Raw genomic sequence first — 14,512 nt, 5'->3', positions numbered from 1 at the left:
AGTCTGCTCCTAATGAAGCTTGAACTGAAGCCAGGGAAGTTGTACAAATGTAAGGGAGAGGAAGAAAAAAAACCACCAGGCCTCGTGCTTTAAGTCTGCATTAAATCTTCTCTGCTGAATAGATATTAAATATTACGGATCATTTTGCACCTGTGGGTGATGAGAGGCAACAATGCTGAATGCAGCACCTGCTGTATTTCATCTTTAGCCCTAGCACGCTGGGTATCCAAGAGAAATGTATGGGAAAATATAGCTCCGCACACGTTGTTAAACATGATATACGTTGTACCAAATTCTTCAATGGTTTGGCAGAGCCTGTTGAAGCACTGTAACGAGGAGGAGGATCCTTTACACAAAACCACTAGGTTATGAATGTGGACCTTATGCACTAAACTTGATTGCTATTTATCAGACTGGATCTGGCAGCTCTGAGAGTGATTTGGAAACAGCAAATCACTTAGTACATTGCCTCCAAAACTGAACTAAATAAAACCCCAAGGAATGACCCAGTCCATGGTCACTGCTTCCATCAAGCTCTTTGCCCTTGACATGTTTTTATCTGCAGTTATATTACAATGGTGCTACAGGAGTATCTGTCCCATTTGTAAGTGTATCAGCTTTCTAATAGAGATGCTCCAGTTTTATACTTTTCGTTTCCCCTTCCGAACACCAGTAAAAGGAAGGTGCAATGTTGTCGGAGATATGAGTGGAGAAGGAGTATTTTATAGGGCTGCTCACCTATTCCTGTACAGGCACACATACAAGGTAGTTGCTGGATCTCTCTCTGCAACCCTTTTTCCATCATTCCTTGATGATGGGGGACATTCGCTGTGGGTTTCAAGGGGTTAATCAGAATTTCAGACTGGAAATATTTTTTTCCTGATGTTCACGCTCTGACAACTGAGCCAAGAGGTGACAAGCAGTAAATGCCTCCCATCCACTTGAGACTTGAGCGGAGAGCTGTACCAGTATAGCTTAACAGAGGAGAATTTAATTGTAAGCAAAACTTAGACTGGCTCAGGTTGTTCCTGGGGCTTGATCAGACACAACTGAAATCATTAAGAGCTTTGCCAGTGACTTTATCAGGTGCTTTATTCAATTCCCAACTGATCCGGTAAAAGCTGGCCTTGCTCCTATTACTTACTGATCCTACCCTGGCACCACCCCACGCTTGAGGAGTTCCCTACACTGGCACCCAGGAGGCGAGCAGAATTTGGGGGCCACAGAGTTTGGGTGCTGCACCGGGGTCTGCCTTTCCATTGCTTTCGAGAGGGGCGGCCCCACGAAGGCGAGACACGGGAGCCCCGCGTTCACCCCGACCCATTTACTCATCAGGTGGAGAGCGGCGCAATGCATAATCCTCTGTGACAAACAGATTTTCCCCAAGAATCCCATAAAGGACTTGGAAAGGACATTTATGGCTTCATAAAGCACTTTGCTAACGACTTGCTTTACCACTGCTAAATCAACTGCGATCATTTAGCGCTGTCCTCTTGTAACTTTCCACATTTGGTCTACGGGGGGGAGGGAAAAAAAAAAAAAAAAAAGAGTGCTGACATTTGCAAAATACATCTCAACCCATATTAGATGGTGTTAATTAAAATGACTTGCTGGGTAGTGAGCTACAAAAAAAAAAAAAAAAAAAGAAATCAATCAGAGTCTTAGCGCAATTAAATCCAGCTAGCCCTGCTCTGCGCCGGCGTGGGCAGCACCAGTCGGTCGCTCTGGCCCCGGTGGCACGGGGCCACCTTGCAGCTGAGCCTGCGCGGCTTCCTTCGACGAATAATCCTTTCCACACACCACCTCCCTCGTCCCTGCAACCCGATATAACGGGGCTCGTGCCTTTCGTAGGATTAAACAACTCCCACGGGTGCTCCCGCGGGCAAGAGGAGCAGCCAGGCACGCCTCGGCAAGGCACCGGGCGCCGGCAAGCCTGCGCCGAGGGAAAGCAAACGCTTCTGCTGCCCTTTTTCCCCCAGCATTTCTCGCCCCATCCCCTCAAGCAGACCGTTTCCATCATTGCTGGAGACCAAACGCTGGTCGCGGAGGCTGCGCACGGCGCCGAGCCCCTGGCTGCCCTGCTCACCCTGGCTCCCCTCACGGCACGCGCGCCAAGACCCGGCTCCGATCAATACCGGCAGATAAGTCAAGTGATGTTCCAAGAACAAGAAAAAAAGCAAGGAAGAGAAAAAAAAAAAAAGGCAATATCAACAAAATACCCTGTTTCATCCCCAAAAAGGTGCCTTTCAGGCAGTTAGATTGTAGTGCAGATTAACAGCGAGGTGAACGTTTTATAACATCATTGCAGGCACTCCCTGTATTTGAAAACTGAATTACAGAATGAAATGTAACCCCATCTCCGAAGCGGAGGATTTCAGTGCTCTATTGTGGAACGAAGCTTGGCTGTATATTCTCTAAGCATTTTGCAGCTTCTGCTCCAAAATTCATGTAAACATCTGCCTTAGTTTAAGTGCTTCCTTAATACCCGTGCTTTACTGAGTGGGGCCTATTTCAGAAAATGCAGTACAAGGCTTCTGCCTTCTAAAGCTCTTATTAAGTGTCAGAACAAAATGGGCAAAACTTGCTGGTAAAAGGAGCCCAGTTGACAGCATTGGAGAAGAGTGGCCTCTATTCATCTTCTGAACAGGTACATTCAGGCAAGCAGTGATAAAAGCTCTCTGCTTTTACCAGCCCAGCCCTGGAGGACAATATGCAGAGATGGAGAGGAAGTTTAGTCTTGCAGGCTTGCCACCAAATCCATACGGCGTATAATAAATAACAGTAATGGTCCTTTTTCATTGATTCTCTCTGGAGACCGTCATCCGAGTTACCACCCTGGGGAACTGCAGCAGGGGCTCGGGGGGAGAGAGCCAGCAGCCACAGCTCAGCTGGGCTGAGCAGGGTCTCCCAGCAGTCACGAATTTTAGTTAACTCCCTCTCAACCTGGGTTTCGCTTTGAAGCAGTGCTGCAGAACCCCAAGTTTGCATTTCCAGACTTATTTACTAGACCGTTACATGGACCCCCACGCTGGATCCAAAATATTCATGTCACCATTTTAACTGTGTTTCTAAAAGAAGGGGGGAAAGAGTTAAAACAGAACCAGAAGATGCAGTTTTTTTCCTCTCTCTACGCTGTCATCACCTTTTGCGTTCACACGCACCACAGAGCTAACATACCTCGCAAATTTTTAAATAAGTAAGTTATTACTGCACAAGTATCCGAGAGCCTCCCCCATCTCCTCCCCCTGTTCTTTCTTCCCCAGCTGTGTTTCTCATGCACACAATGGGAGCCAGGGCAGAGCAGACCGAAATCAGCAGGAGGCTAAATAGGGAGAGGGAAGAGCATCTTCTGTTCCTAGTGCCCATGGGAGAGAGCTCTCCTCCCATCTTACATTCGCTCCCATTATTCTGCCATTAACAATGAGGCACAGCTGTGATGACTATGTAGGAGGAGAAGCCCTGGATGGGGCTTGATAAGAAACTCTTTCTCCTGCTCACACACACATAGCACAGGAGAAAATTCCTAGCTGTTGCCAGCAGCAAAGCAGGCACTGTCAAGGGGGACCCAGGATTTTGGCTGTCAGCCTTCGGGCTGTTCACCAGCAACAACTGCCATCATGGCACAGAGCCCTTCCTTCCTAATGTAGACCCAAATAATTGATAAGTTCTGTCAGAAAAGGTTTGAATGAAGGCAACTGTACCAGCAAGCCGTAAGTAGAGGCTTTTATTTATTCCAGCAAAGCCCCTGGTACGTGACCCTGCGAATCAGAAGGATGGTCACATATGCACTTCAGATTTAATTTTCTTAAATAATGTATTGTTAAAAAGGGTGAGAGCTGGGGAAGTGCTCCGGCAAGTCTGTTCATGGTGATATACTGAAGGCAGCTCTGAAACGTCATCGCTGCGATACAGCTCTTCGGAGGACAGGGCAGATCATCGATCCAGATTTAAGCCTATGTAAAAACTGGATCATGTGCAAGAACACATGTAGCGAGTTGTTATGAAAACCCCTCTGCCTCCCTGCTGACAGTGATAAATATCTCTGAATTTTTCCCCAGTGAGCAATAGAAGCGCCAGCCTTCACTCTGGGGAAGGCAGAGCCAGAGAGACAAGTGGGATAGCAGATCGGGAGTGAAGTGGATGGGGTTTTTATAAAGCAAGGGGGGTTGAGCCAAGTGGGGATGAAGTGTTTTGACAAAACGGAATACCTACACAGGGCTGGGAGAGCTGCGGGCGTGGCCGTCGCGGTGCTCCGGCAGCCCGGGATGGATGCGACCCCCCCACGCTGCGACGTCGCGGTGCATCGAGACGGGAGCGAGTTCGCTCTTCACACCTCCGCAGGACTGGAGCATCTCCCCCGCACTTTCACAGCCAGCAAAAGGGTTCACATTTTCATAAAGAAAGAGACTAAGCAAACAAATGGGAGTATAAGCTATTCATCACTGTCTGAAAACGATTCTCTTTGACTCCCATGAAGTTCAAAGGATAAAATATAGAAGTGGGCACGCTTGGCTGCACCTGAGCTGCTTTCAGAATAGCTCCGCTCTTGCGATGCGTGTGCATTTTTAATTATCTGTGTTGAGAGAGTGTGTTTTGGTAACTAGAATAAAGATGGGAGGATAAATATAAATCCCTTTTCAGAATGAATTTTTACAGAAACCAAGCCAAGGTTTGTGCACACCATCACTTTTATATCCAGACTCGAAAGACTCCAGCTCTAGCACAGGGACATTTGCTGAAGGGAGAGGGGAGCTCCTGACTCAGAGCAGTCGCTAGTAAGAGTCAGCAGACAGACTCTACTGGTGTCTCTTCCTCACTAGTTTTTCAGTTTTGTCCAAAATTAACACAATCCAGTTCTCTATCCCCCAAAAGTACCAGGTACCGATGTCAGGAGCAGCAGGGAGACTTCAGCATGTAACTAGCATGGGGGGGGGGGGGGGGGAAATCACCCTCTCCTTCTTGTAAACTTGGCAGGAGTCCCTTTAGTAAAAAGCAAATAAAAAAAAAAAGCCTGTGTCATTAAAAAAAATGGATGGGTTAAAGAAATTATCAGAGATATAGGTGCCAGAGGAGCCTGTTGCCTTCAGAAAACACTTATCAGCATCTTTGTCAGAAGGAAGCCTTATTTTCCTCTTTCTTCATAAACTACCAAAGATGATGGGATGCAGAAATAAATGATGAATGAAAGAACTTAATTACATACAAACCAAGAGGGACTTGGGGCACTGTATTTTAATTCAGTCTTCTGACAGCACTTCATAAGCCTGAGGACAACGTCTCACTCGCCTTTTGTAATGCAGATGAACTGCTGCACTACCAACCTTCACCCCCCCCAACAGAAAAGATGGGAGAGTTGAAAGCTTTGGAAAAAACACCTGAGAAGCCAAATTAAATTAGCTATTTTTGAGACCAACACTGCAGCAAGCGGGTTGCTTGGGCTCCAAAAGCAAAGCCCTGTGAGCTGTGAACGTCCTCCCCAGCCCGCTTTGGTTAGGGGGGATTTTCGTGGGAGCTGCCTGGAGCAGCACAAGGAAATCCAATCACCCCGAGAGAAAGGGCTCATGATCTGAAACCAGAGGGTGTGGGAGGAGGCACCAGGGAAAGGGGCTTTCTATGCTCGCCTTTTCACGGCGGAAAATGAGTCCTTTCTGTCGGGTGGGTCAAATCCGGTTCAGAGGGCTGGGACCACACGTTGGCCCCAAGCACCACAGTGCGGGAGGCACGGCCAGAGCAGGTGCCTGCACACGCACCGTGAATCTGGGCAAGAGGCAGAAAAAGTACCTTGTTGCCTCTGAGCAGGAGAGGGTCACCCACGTTTAGTGTAACAAACCCATTAAAGCGATAAGGAATGTCTTCCCAAATGCTTTCACAGCCTTCATATATTCTACCCAAAACACCGAGCCTTTACACCCATCTGGGGCTGACTTGAATAGCTGCTCCCTGCATCCGAGATGTTAAAGGCAAAAAGAAAAGGATCAGCCACTAGCCTTGGACTCTCCCACTATAAACATGCGGTGGCCGATTAAAACATCAGCACAGTAAGGCTGCAAAGGTGTCTCCCAAAGTAGCATTTCATCTTCAGTCCACCGCACAGTGCGGGAAGAGAACTGAAAGAACCTTCCCTCTGTGGGCTTTTTCTTCCTTCTTTCTCCCCTGGTCCTTCCAGATCTAATAAACAGGGCTAACAGACAGCTACATCCAGAGATTTACTGCGTTTAAGCCTGACGCGAGGATCCAGAGATGGAGCCCTTAAGCGCTGATTTGTATTCAGCACGAGCCCTTAGCTCGGGGAGCAACGCCAAACAGCACTGAAATTCCCAATTTCAGTGGAAGACTTAAAAGGCTACAGGCACAATGTCATCAGAGATGGTTTGAACTCGTTCATGAGTTTTTTAATAAGACTCCCAAGCTCTCCATTTGGGTTATGGGGAGGATTTATGGGTTTAGAGAAGAGCTGTTCTCAATACATCTTATCAGAAGTTCAAACAGGAGGAGAATAACTCTTTGGGAGACAAGTGACAGTGGCTGGTGACAAGGGAGCCGTCTCCTGCAGCTGGATGTGCTCCTGTTCCCGAGTCCCCATCGGGGCCCGGACAAGTCTCCTCTTGGAGATGCTGGAGGAAGGGTGAAGAGGCAGGATGCTCATCCACAACCCGTTTTGTGTTCTTCTTGTTTGCCTCCGGTATCTTGAACCTTTAGGCATTTCACAAAGCCTAGAAGCATTTTCAAGCCTTTTTCCTCAGCCATACAATTAGGAAGCAGAACCTCTCTCCCATATAGTCCCAGGAGCTCACTGATTTTGCAGGGGTCTCGCAGAGCAATCAATGTCAGAAAGCCTTTGCAGGGTCAGGGCTAATTCAGGCTCGGACGATACGCAGAGTCCAAGGCCCTGCTGAAGGAAGGGCAGGTACCATTTGCATCCCAGCATGAACCCATCCCATGTGTCCTCCTCGGAGGCAACTGGTGTCCCCGTCACTGCTGGCAGAGCACAACTCATCGAACGCTGAAGTCAGACTCACTACTCATCTCTGGCGGACAAACTGACAGCTTAGTGCTCTATCATCAATATTAATCGGCTCATTAACAAAGGCTTGTAAAACCAGTCCCAGGGATAGGGGGAGGGGAAGGAAAAAAAAAAAGGATGAAATCAGCAAACCAATCTATCTTTGAGATTTTTAAGCTTTTGACTATAGATTTCTTTCTTCCACCCAGAGTCAGCCAGAGCAGGGAGGGGGTGAGACCTGTGCAGTTAAACAAATCAATTGATGAATTTTCTCCATGACATTCAGGGGCTGAGTCCTGGGCTAATCGTAAAAAGGCACTGCCAGAGGATTTTAATAAATCCCTTTAATTAAGTGATATGTTTTAGAATTAAATTATGATGAAAACTATAAATCCTTTCCCAGTGAACGGAGTTCAGTGCGCACAGAAGGAAAAGGGCATTCCTCTTCTTTTATCTTCCTGGTTTTTCTGCCCCTTAATACAACAGGATTCAAACAATTAATTATCAAACAATACAGGAAGCCATGTCGTTTATCACCCTGCAATCCAGCCTTTCAAGTTAGCTGGATTTAACCTTGCGCTAACTAATCCTGTGCCGGCAGAACGGTTTAGCTTTCCCCCTCCCCACCTGAAGGACTCTGGTGCTTTGCTCCAAGATAGTTCCCCAGAGCCGAGGCAGCACCGCACCCGCCTCCGAATGCGGGTGGCCCTGCCTAGGACCTCTCCCTGGAACACCTGAAGCGTCCCCTCTTCAAGTGCGAGCAAGGTCCGTGCCCTCAGCTTGCCAATGCCCCTTTAGAAACCTCAGCCCTACGCATCATCCCCAACGCAGCGTTCAACCAGCCAGCCCCAAGGATATACAAGCAAAAGCGTTATTCGCGTCACTAAGCGCGGTAAAATACCCTTGTACGGGAGGGGTTTACACTGGGAGACTACAATAAACTGGTACGAGGTAGATGGGTCACTTGTCCCTGACCCCAAGAGACTTTGCTCCTGTAGCTCATTGATAGCCACAGCTAGCAACGGCACCGAGATCTGCTCAGCCCCAGCTTTGGCAGGAACAGATTGGGGTCCTGCTCCTGCCCTCAACATTGATCCCTGGGCACGCAGCAGCTTGCCTGCTCCTTCATAGTACATGGTTTCTCAAGATGAGAAACGTCCCTGTGGGACTAAGCTCGGCACCTTGCAGAGTCCCACGGGAGAAGTGAACTGCTATCACACAGGAACACGCAGGTAGAGCAAGAAAAATCCCTTGTTCGTTCACCCCCGACCAGACCCAAAGGCAGGGTGGAGAGGAGCTCCTTGCTGTAGATCGGTGGTTTGTTAAGAAGGGGGCTGGTAGTGAAATGAGCATTACAGGGGGACACAGAGGAGGGAAAGGTGCGTCTTGCTGCGACGCTCACGTCACCCTTCCCTCGTGTCTGTACCCGGGTGGCTCTGCTGAGGTTGTTTCTCAATTGCTGGTCTATCCTGTAGATTGAACACAAAGCTCATACAGTTCAGTACAGGGAAGCCTTGAACCAGGGCAGCTGAGAGCAGGAAAGAATGGAGTTGCATGAAAACTGTTTAGGAGAAAAAAGAAAAAAAAAAAAAGAAAAAACGTATACAGCACTGTGCACAAAGCTTTACTTGCTCGATAGGATTGCTTTATCCGTCACCATTTTGTTGTATAACGCAAGAGCTGTCTTAATACAGCACAGAGAGTTGCAATAAGGATGGGAGAGAAACTTAACAACGAGAGAGATTGTTCCCCAAGATACAGCCTCGTCACAGCCGAGGCAAACAGAGACTCTTTGTTAGCACATTTACCTTGCTCCACCATCATTAGACTTGCTGCATAAACAGAACTGTTCATTTTCTTCTCCCAGCCAGCTCACCTCCTCCATTGGGATATCAGTGCAAACAGCTCAGGGTACCAGGCCATTGTAATATCCTTTTCCAACAAGGCTGACGGTAATTTCAGGAAGAAAGAAAGAGAAAATAGAAAAATCCAATTGGAATAGCTGCTGAAAGGTTACAAACAAGGTGAAGGAAATACACGAGTAAAATAATACAGTACTGAGAAAATAAAGAAGCTAATAATAGGAACTTTCTTAATATTAACTTCTCTGTTGCTATGGCAGGACCAGTGCCCTGCTGCTATTTCTGTAATCCACAGAGGCTACACCAGGACCAACAACAGCACTTACCTTACCTTCACAGCTTCGCTTTTAAAAATGTCACTCCATCGCTAAGCAGGTTACCCCCAAACCAAACAGCATTACAGCCAGCTGAATTTTTCTCATGAATCTCCTTCAGACAGAAAGTATTCTGGGGTCTACAAATTCACAGAAATTTTTCATGTTCATTAAAAAAAAAAAAATTCTATTTTTCTAATTAAAAAACCCTGAATCTTGTAAGATTTTTCAGTTTCCAAACACTGCCAGCACTAAACCTTCAGGCTTACCTCCCCTTGATGTCAAAGGACAAGCACACACAAGAGCAGCTTCTGCTGAGTCCTTCTCAGTTGGCAAGGAAGAAGAATTCAGCAGCTGCTGGCTTTTTATGGGGCAACAGCAATCAGGAGCCTCACCTGGTGAAAGCCTGGTTTGCTACCATGTGTCTCAGAATTAACCCTCTCAAATCTTGGTAAATAACCCAAGTCTGAACACTTTTCAAAAGGAAACAAGACACAGGCAGCCCTGCGGTCTCCCACCCTGGAAACATTTTCTGGGGCTTTTCATTTGCTTTGCCATAAGCATCACCACTTACAGAACTGGGGCACTTTGCACAGGGACATTCAGCAATGTCACCTTGGGGTGGCATGTATGTATCTGACCTCTTGATTGCTCAGCAGCCCAATTATCCCGTGCTTCTCTGTCTCTGGCAAGATGCAAAAATCTACTGGAATCACAAGAAATGCTAAGGTGAGAGAAAGAGGAATAGAAGCTGCTGTTTACCCATCCCTTATGAAACAGAGGGTCATAAATTTCCCAATTAAAATTCTCTTGAAAGATGGCAATTCATGAAACATAACTTATTGCTGGTAAAACACAACTGTTTTCAATAATTAATATACAAGATACCTTTAAGAAAGGCAGAGGTCTTGCAGAGTGGAAGGTGCAATTATTGTTTCATTAAAGATTGATTACATGTGTGGCCAGTCATTTGAATAATGGCTCTGCTGACACCTTAAATGGAATGATAAATGAGGTTGGGTCCACTGCTGTGACTTGATGCACAAGTTGACTCATGGATGATAGTGAGAAACAGCAGCGTCTTTCCAGCCCAAAAGGTCATCTGAAATATTAAAGAGCTGAAGATCAAGTAACTATGAATAAGGTCAAACAGACCGTTATGGTGACAGGACTGGAATTAATTGAGTGATAATTGTCCTACATTTATGCAATTTTTTGTTTGTTTGCTTTGTTATGAGAAGAATCCAAAGAATCACTGAGAAATGAAAGGCAGGGTGTTTGTAACCAGCCCAGCAGAACAGTTTCTCTGCTCAGAGAAAAAAGGAAGGTGCCCACTATATATGATGGGAACCATCTGGAAAAGGGTGGTTGCCACCATAGTGGTGTCATCTGCTTGTGGGAAAATTCCCTGAAATCTCTAGGGTGCAGAGGAGCCACCTCTCTCCGATGGGCAGAGCTCACGGGTCACCCTCCCCTCTCCCTGTTGAGCAGGACCAGGCATTTTGGGCAGGCTCCTCTGGGGAGGGCAGAAACGCGGTGGCATTTCTGAGGCTGCGGCACGGTGAAACTTGCCAAAAGCTCAGGACGGCAACCCCTGCCTGCAGTGCTCGTTAGAGCCTCCACGGGCAGATCTACCCACACCTGAACGCCGAGCCTGGTGGGATGCTCATCATTCCCCCTCACGCACGCTGCTGGGGGAACAAATGCAGCAATGCGGATCCAACCCCCTCGGGCTGGGGCTGGCAGCCTGGGGGTTTGCAGGAGGAGACGGAGCCCTTGGTTTTCTTCCAGTAGCCGTCAGCAGCTGCCCACGCAGTCATTTCACATCCCTGTACCTTCAACTCCCCTCAAAGGAAAGATGAAAGGAAAGCATCCAACGCATCTTGTCTCGGGGAACAGAGAGGGGGGACCCATTTGTTACGAGAAGTACAGCTCACAGTTCAGTCCCGTGCTCGGGGCCCGGGAAGGCGAGCGATGCTCCGTGGGCTTGCACGCCGAGGGAGGGAGAGCACTGACGGGAGGGAGAGCAGCCCGGGGTGTGCATTGCAGAGACACGGGCAACCATCGGCGAGTCTTCTCCCCCCACCCCTCGGTGCTTCTCACAACCTTCGGACTGCCACCAATACTGATTGGGCTTGAGACAAAAGCCTGAAGCCCGCAACAGTTTGGCCATAGCATCCTTGGGTCCTTGTGGCTGGAACAAGCAGAGCAGGGAGTGAAGTGGTCCCCTCTTTTCAGTGGCAAAGTGGGGAGCAGGCCAACGCCAACATCCTTCTGCAGCCAGCAAATTTTGCAGGGCAGGAGTTACAGTAAGAAGGAACAAATATATGTTGGAAGTAAATGCCTTAATTATATTCATGATCGGTTTTGCCCTAGACTCCAGCGCTAAAGAGATGCTCTTCTATCAAAGTCAATTAAATGGTTGCTATTCTCCTAAAACCCAGCAATAAAACAAGAGCTGTACATATCCATTAAACCGCAGTACACATCCATTAAACTTGCTTTTGCTGCTGCAGTTCATTTACTGCCAGATTTGGACTTGATTCTGATCTCATTTACGTGAGTTTTACCCTGGTGTAATAGCAGAGACTTCACAGCGTCAGTCCGGCTGATTTACTCCAGCCTGGTGCAGATGCTGACACAGTTACAAAGGGGATGAGACAGATACTTTCATTTCAAAGACCTGCAAATAATCTTTGTGCATCAATAAACCCAAGAGATTAATGGTTTGCTAACCAGCCAGGTTATTCCACACACACACACAATCCGTATGCAACTCTTGAAACAAATTTGTCCTAGAGATAGGAAAGCTTTCTCCCTGCAAACACCTTCAGGAAGTTTGTGAGAAGAGGAGCACTGCCTGCATGCTCCTCCTGTCCCCTGGGGTCCTGGGAAACAGGGTTGGAGGTGGCAACGGAGGGTGCGATGCTGTGGCTGGGCCGCCTGCCCAAAGCTGATCTCCCTTCACTCCCAAGGTAGCAGCAGAGCAATCCTGAGCTGGGAACCTCCAGGCCCTCAGCCGCACTCAGTTGTCAAACTAAATCACTTAAGAAGCACAAAAGTTGTTTTTTCCCCTTGTATGGAACTTGGCTGGGAGTTTGCTTGTGTCAAGAGGAGTAATGCCCTTAAGTTTAGGACCGAGTTTCTCCTCTGTGTTTTATCAGATACCAAGAGCTTTACTGGATCTTATACTCTGCTGTCTGCCTTGCCAATCCTTTTAAAATAAACCCTCGGAAAAGCATCTTGAGCTTCTCCCCTTTACCGAGACTGAAATCCCTGTCCCGCTTCCATCCCCCCAGAGCTCTAGCAGTGCCCTGCGCACAGTAAATGTACGTTCCCTCCCGCGTCTTCACGTTCTATCGTATAGATGGTGTCGGGGATGGTGCTGCGATGGCAGGTACAGCTCAGCCACCAAGCACGGACCATAGCGCATCCAGAAAGTTTAACTTTTTGTAACTACTGTTGGTATTTCGAAGAGCTCATGGGGAATCTGTTCATGCAGTGCAAGACAAGGTGTTGAAATTATCAGCGCTTTAAAGATGCCTTTGCTTTCTTAAGATTTCCTTCAGAAGTCTCACGGTAGTTTTCTTAAAAGGAGCTGAAGATAACAGGGAAATGGTAGAAAGGTAGAAAAGGGAGAGGAGAAATCCATGTTCGCCTGTAGGCAGAGCACGAGGGAAGTCAGGCAGGCGGGGGGACGCTTTCACAGGCACCCGCACATATGAAAAGCTTGCGTCCCGGTGGCTTTCGTACAAAGTCGAGCAGACGCCTTTGAAAAGAAGATCCATACATCCCAGCAGGCACCAATACCTCCGTCCCTTTGCCTCCCTGGAGACTGTCCACCATTAGCTGCTCTGTTTCTCACTCCCCTGCTCCAAGGAGCTGTAGATGCACAGAAAGAAACGCGCCCGCGAAGGCAGACACCAAGGACTTCTTAGTTTGGGATGATGTGCTTGATGTGCCTTTGGGGTGACCCACGGTTATGGCTTTCATTTTGCCTTTAAAGCAGCTGCAAGCACAAAGCTGTAATGCTTCGTGGCAATAAGCAGGGCTGTAATGAACTTGGTGAAAAAGAAAAGAAAAGGTCACCACGCCCTTGCCTTTTAACGTGGCCCTGCAGAAAGACCCAGTGACTAATTAAAACTGTGGGCTTCCCAGCCAGGAATACTAATCCTTACATCTGTACTGCCCTTAATTATCTACCTCTGTGTGCTTCTTCATGAAGGGGAAAAACAACCCATATTCAATCTAATTGGCTTAATTTTTATAACTATGTTCCCCCCTGAGATCCATTTCTAAACCAATTTGGGCTGTTCTTTCAATATCCTTTTCTTATATCCTTATGAATATCTCATTCATTCTAATTTGGAAGGAGGCTCCATGAAAGAAAGAAAAAAAACCCGAGTTTCTTTTGTTTTATGTAGTGCATGATGTGAATTCCCTGACAGCAAGACTTCTGGGTCTCCTCCTAAGCAATCTTTTCTTTTTTTTTTTTATTCCGGACTAGGAATAAAAACTACACGTTAGGAGAGAAGATGAATAACAACAGCAGCAATGCTCCAGTGTTTGTGGCGGAGTCGTCTTGATTTTAAAATCAAGATAGGCTATTTTTGTAAATGAAAAGTTCAGCTTCAAAGAGGAATAAATTCGTTCACACACAGGAGGTCTGGCCAGTCTCTCCCCACCCTCTACTCTGTTAATCTCAGGCTCCCATTCTCTGAGCACTCCAAACCCTCCAGAAATATCCCCCAAAAACATGGAGTTTACAAAGGATTTTAGTCTTTCCCCTTCTCAGTTTGAACTTTAATTATTAAAGACAAAAGACAAAAAAAAAAGGTGAGAGCTTTAAGATTTATAGCATGCAATAAAGGCTCTGTACACAGTGATTTACACAAGCACAGCAGTGGTCTGACTCCAGAAAGAAAAATGTCTGGGCCTGTATGATTTATGAACACCCACCTGGCATTTTCAAAATTCTTGTAGCAGCGAACTATCAGGTCAATAACTCTGTTAGTGATCACCACTGGGTGTTAGGTCAGGTAACAGACCCACAACGCACACTTTTGTGCGTGTTTATTTACTTTTTAAAATCACATTGCCATCAACACTTAGCAAGGACACCCTACGGGCCATAGACACAGGGGGACGTACCGGCAGTTCCCGACCGTGACTTTAGCCTTGTTTTCCTGGTTATCTGCACGAAAGCTATCAAACCCAAGTCTTTATTTTGGCTATTTCAGCTTCCCAGGGTGAGGTCTCCGTGGCTGCAGATGCTGACCCCAACCCCGAGACTCACCAGCAGACGGGGAGCTGGAGAATCGTGCTGGAGGGGC

The sequence above is a fragment of the Mycteria americana genome, chromosome 17 (assembly GCF_035582795.1).
Source record: "Mycteria americana isolate JAX WOST 10 ecotype Jacksonville Zoo and Gardens chromosome 17, USCA_MyAme_1.0, whole genome shotgun sequence".
In the NCBI taxonomy this organism is placed as follows: domain Eukaryota; kingdom Metazoa; phylum Chordata; class Aves; order Ciconiiformes; family Ciconiidae; genus Mycteria; species Mycteria americana.
The sequence above is the reverse complement of the archived record's forward strand: the minus strand, read 5'-3'. Positions refer to the sequence as shown.